Source organism: Grammomys surdaster, unplaced genomic scaffold (genome assembly GCF_004785775.1).
Source record: "Grammomys surdaster isolate TR1022 unplaced genomic scaffold, NIH_TR_1.0 213, whole genome shotgun sequence".
NCBI lineage: Eukaryota > Metazoa > Chordata > Mammalia > Rodentia > Muridae > Grammomys > Grammomys surdaster.
Window position 1 is genome coordinate 10,541,904 of NW_021604658.1, and position 5,696 is coordinate 10,547,599.

A 5,696-nucleotide genomic window follows, 5' to 3' on the forward strand; every position below is an offset into this window, starting at 1 on the left:
CACACACATACATACCATACACACATCACACACATACATACCATATACACATCACACACATACATACCATACACACATCACACACATACGTACCATACACACATCATACACATACATACCATATACACAGCTCACACATACATACCATACACAGGCACACACACACATACACACACACGTATGCATGCAATCTTCACCTATCACCCAACTCCCACCTTAAAAGTTTGAGGGCCAAGCTAACAGATGGCTTCTGTAAGAACCATCCAATATTCTAAGACTTAGGGTATTCTCGTTTTCTCTCTGTGTCTCCCTGCTCCCCCCAACCCCCAGCTTTTAAGAGAGTTAATTGTCTTCCACCTGGGAAGACAATCCCATCCAGGTGCTTGGAGTAGCATGCTCAGATGCTCTAGGGCTCTGTCTTCTAGAAGGCACTCGCTGGGCAGCGGGAAACCATAGCATGAATTCTAACATGGGAAAGATATGCAGAAGGGACCATCCTCAAAATACAGCAAAAGCACTTGCCAGCCAGACCTCTGGGCCCACATGCTCCATTGCTACGTTTTATGTGAGACAGGATCTAACTATGTAGCCCAGGCTAACCTCTAGCTTACTCTGATCCTCCTGTTCTAGCTCCTAAGGACTGGGATTGCAGAGAACAATCAGGTTTCAAACAGACGATGTTATCCAAGGTTTGACTGGGACCGTGAGCCTGGGATGCTGTCCCCCTGCGAGGTGTCAAAATGTTTACTGCTATTAGTTATACTCAAGGATTAGTGCCAGCCATGGTGCACACATCTTTAGGCCTAGCACTCAGGAGGCAGAAGCAGGTGGATCTTTGTGAGTTCCAGGACAGCCAGGGCTATATAGTGAGACTATGTCTGGAAACAAACAAACAAACAAACAAACCCCTTTATTATTAGCTGTCTCATTAGCTAACCCTTACCTCAAATTGGCTTAATGTAAACCTGAGTAGTTCACAGCAGCTCCAGCCAGACGTGGTTATTTTCATTAAAGTTTGTGAATTAGCTGGGTGTAGGAGTAATACTGGCAATCCCAGTACTGGCATAGGAGCAGGGGGATCAGGAATTCTAACTCACCCATGACTATATAGAATTTGAGGCAGCCTGGGCTACATGAAGCCCTGTTTATAAATAAATGAACAAATAAATAAATAGCAAGTATGTAAGTTTTAATTAGACAAAATTGTCCATAACTCTTCGTTGTCAGGTTTTACATTTCAAATGCTCAGTTCCAACACGTGATACATATACCCCACAAGACGCAGCCGCCCTGCGATATTCCTGCCACCGTAGACGTTCCATTGGAAATGGCAGGTTTAAACACCCCCATGTATGCAGTTCCAGCTTTATCGTTTAGAACATTCTGTACACCGTCTATACATGGGCTTTATCTTGGCTGGGCCTCAAAGAACAAAATACCTCAGAGATACGATCTCTGCCCCCAGAGATCTGCAAACCCAGAACAGCACATTGGCAGGCAGGGCTGAAGAGAGAGTAGAGGGCAAAGATTACATTGTGTAGTGAGGGGCCCGTGAGGGCAAGAGAGAAAAGTACAGAGGACCCAGGGACAATGGAAGGAGGGTGCATACTCCCATGGGAGTGCTGAGAAATGAGGGTGCTGTTCAAACAGTCACAGAGAATCACTAAGGACTTAATTTAACTGGACCCTGGGGGTAGACAGAAGTTTTTCATGCAAAAGCCAAGGGATACTGAGAAAGAGAGAGAGAGAGAGAGAGAGAGAGAGAGAGAGAGAGAGAGAGAGAACTGCCCACGTAGTGCCATGAGACACAAGGGACTGGCTATGTTTGGGAACATTTTGGGGTCAGGAACATGGAGCATGAGATGGTCAGATTTTAAGAGGCTTTATTTATTTGCATTATTTTATTATTATTATTATTATTAAGACAGGGTCGTATGATTGCAGTGGAGGCCTTCTCAAACTCCCTATGTGGTGGAGGATGGCCTTAAACTCCTGATACTCCTGCCTCGACCTCCTGAGTACTGGAATTACAGGCACACACCACTATGCTCTGCCTGGGGTGGGGGTGGGGGGACATTGTATGGTGCAAAGGGGCATCTTATTGACCCTGTAGAGACCTGACAGTTTTATAAACAGGGGCATTTGCACCTACAGAAGCCACTTTTGTTAAGTAAGCACTGCAGCCATTTGTCCCAGGGTTCGACATGTGACAAGTCTCAATAAGATGAACAACCTGGGCGGGGGAGGTGAGGAGCAGCTGGAAGGAGCTCATAAGAATCCAGAAGGAAACAGTCGTTCTGAACACACTCCTGGACAGTGAGGGTTGAGAGAGCAAGCAAAGGGGAGAGGGGCTCATGGTCTAGCCTGGGCTAGTTGGGTCGAGCGGAGCATGTGTGGTTATACCTGAGACTTGTAGACTCCATTTCACAATCCCCATTGCTCCCTGTAATGCTTCCCCTGGCGGTTCTTTAGATCAAAGTTACCCACACCGAGTTCCTCCAAACTGTGAAGCGCCCTCCCTGAGACATCAGCTTCCCCTTGAGTCAACGAGGCCACAAACCTACTGGTAGAGACATGTCTTCGGGGAAGGTTCTGGGACCTGTGGCTCACTACTCACAGACAGCTTAGTCGTGGGTCTCTGAACCTGCTTCCTGTCTCTGTTTTGGTCTTTAATTCACCCTACGGGAAGAACAGCCCACTACAAATTAAAGTTAATGAAATGAAAAGATGGCCACCACCGAGTGACGCAAATACCACTAAATGCAAAGCTCTCCGGTGAGATGAGCCTGCGGCTGATCACAGCTCCAGCTGTCTCTGTCATCTTTAAGAAGCTTGCCCCACCCCTTGTGGCACCTGTCTTTCCTTCAGTGGCTCAGCAGCCTATTGTCATTACCAGTCACAATTCAAGTTCCTCGGGTTCAGAAAGCACGCCGTAGCCAGCCAAGCCCCGCCCCCAGTCTCCTCCAGGCCCAACCCCCGACCCCAGCCTCCTGCTGGCCACCTCTGCCTTTCGGTGGGGCCAACTCCCGCTGTCTGTGCCATTGTGCCCTGAACAGAGCAGCTAGAACCCAGCCACCAGGAACAGGGACTCCCTCCCACACGCCTTTCGTCCCGAATTCTCCTCTGAGCCCCTCCCTTTTTACTCTGGGTCTCTCTTCTGTGATCTTTTCCTCCTCCCCACAACCTCACCCTTTGACTGTCCTTGTACGTATGACGCAAATATTCTGGAAAGGGCTCGGCTGGGCACTTGGGCACTGGGGTGAGACTCCCATCATGACTGGAAGCTTCCAGAGACTTTAGATTTTGTTTATCCTGGTCATTCTATCCCTTTCTTTCTTCCTCCCTCCCTCCCTTCCTTCCTTTTTCTCTCCCTTCTTTCCTTCCTTCCTTCCTTCCTTCCTTCCTTCCTTCCTTCCTTCCTTCCTTCTCTTTCTCTCTTTACCTTTCTTTCTTTCTTTCTTTCTTTCTTTCTTTCTTTCTTTCTTTCTCTCTCTTTCTTCTAAAGACAGGAAACTAGATCAGGATAGCAGGATAGGCCTGCCTTTACAGGTCCTGCTGTCTGTCTGCCCTGGGATCCCCTGCCCTACCCCCATCTCCAGCAACATGCCATCATAGAACGATTAAAGTCGCACTTGGCTCCTGGCAATCCACCCACAGAATTGAACTGGTGTGGGTCCCTGGCAGGCAGAAAGGCATCCTCTGGTGTGAGGGAAGGTGCTTACTCTTTCTGTAGTCCACCTTTGACCTTTGACTGTTCCTCAGAACCCTCGCATCTCTGTATGGCAGTCCCAGAAGATGGTGAGCACCCTTGATGGCTGAGGTAATCATAGCACCGTGTTCTGACTTGGTCTTTACTCAGCAGTGAACTCCAGGCTTGCCCTTCCATTGGACCAAGGGTTCCCATTTAGCTCTGGTGGTATCCAGCTCTCTGACTTCCCAAATGGGCACCAAGATGGCTCATCCACTGGGGTGCTACTGTCCTGCCAACACCAAGTGTCCTCACAAGGCTCTTGGCCTGTTCCCCAGGGAAGCCAGGCCGGGAGCCCAGTGAAAGAATGGAAGAAACCAGCCACCCCTCACCAGGGCTGGCCAAGCCAATGAGGGCAGATGTCACGATGTTACCATCAAGGCTTTGGGGACTCTGGTTCCACAGGGGGTCCACCCACCCAGTGTTTACAGGACTGCCTCACCCACTAGACTGCCAGTCCTGTGTGGGCAGGCCTGCCGAGACACTGATGGACCCTCTGTACCTAGAGCACACTGGTTCCCCAAAGTGTGTATATTGAACAAAGAAATAGAGAATGCGCAGTCCCTTTTTGTTTGTTGCCATGGTTTCTGTCATCTTCAATTACATAGGCCCAAGTAGGAGACTTTCGGGTTCGCAGGTCAAGATAAATCTTTTTGTTTTGTTTTTGTGGTGCTAGGAGGGTTGAATCTTGGTCCTGGGGCATGCTAAGGCAAGTAATCTAACAGCAGGGTAGACCTTCCCACAGCACACGGCCCTTTGGGGAACTACACCAAGTTGCCACAGCTGTCGTTGAACTCTCTGTGTGGCCCAGGCAGACCTTTGCCACAAAATCCTCCTGTCTTGGCATTCAGAGCATCAGGGATCACAGCTTGTCTGACTAGTCCTAAGTCTAACTGATTCTCTCTCTCTTTTAAAAATTATTTATTTATATGTGTTGTGGTGTGTGTGTGGGGGGGAGTTAGACGTCAGAGGACAACTCGCAGGAGTCAGAACTTTGGGTTCTAGAAACTGAACTCAGGTTGTCAGGCTCAGTGACGAGCACCTATCTCCCTGTCAGGCACAGTGACGAGCACCTATCTCCCTGGTCCTGAATCTATTTCTCAAAACACTTCTTCAATATTGCTTTAAGGGACTATGTGCTTCTCTCTGGGTTAATGCTGACTTTCAGTTGATTTTGTGACTTTGGGTGATTATTTTTGGTTATGTTTAGGTCTTGGTGTGTTCTTTGTTTTTGCTTTGCTTTGTTTTGTTTTGTTTAGAGGATCTTACTATGTAGATCTTGTTGGCCTGATTCACATTCTGTAGACAGAGTGGCCTTGAACTCACAACTCCCTTCTCCCAGCCTCTGGAGTGCTAAGATTACAACCAGCCTGTGCTATCTTGCCTGGCCAAATCTTCAGGTTTTAACTCTCTTCTCTGCTACCTGACCATCGCCCTTGCTGCTCACAGGAATCATGCAGTTCTAATCGGTCTAACCTCCTATGTAAACATCTCTGGCTACTCTCCATCTCTCCCAGATGATCTGCGATTCTTTCAGCGTTTCTGTGAACTGTCCCAGTCCACTGTGCAGCCTAGTTCTGGATGTTTTCACCTTGGGAACCCTGTGAGCCACTCAGAATTGCTCTCTGTGCCTCTGTAATCATTCGTTTCCTACCATGTTGTGCACACCCTTGCTTTCCCTGGTGAAAATCCACTCCCAACCATCTACCAGACTCCTCTCTGTCCGTTAGGAGTCAACCTCCTCTGAGACTTCAGCAAAGGCATAAGCTCAACATTAAACATCCCTTTCCTGGGCTTCTGTCTTAATTGATTTTCTGTCATTATGGCAAAATACCCAAGACTGGGTCATTTATGGATAAGAGAGATTAATTTGTGGTCCTGATTTTAGAGTCTTGGAAGTCCAAGTCCAGGCCACTGGATCTCGTAAGAGCTCCATTCTACTTCAAAC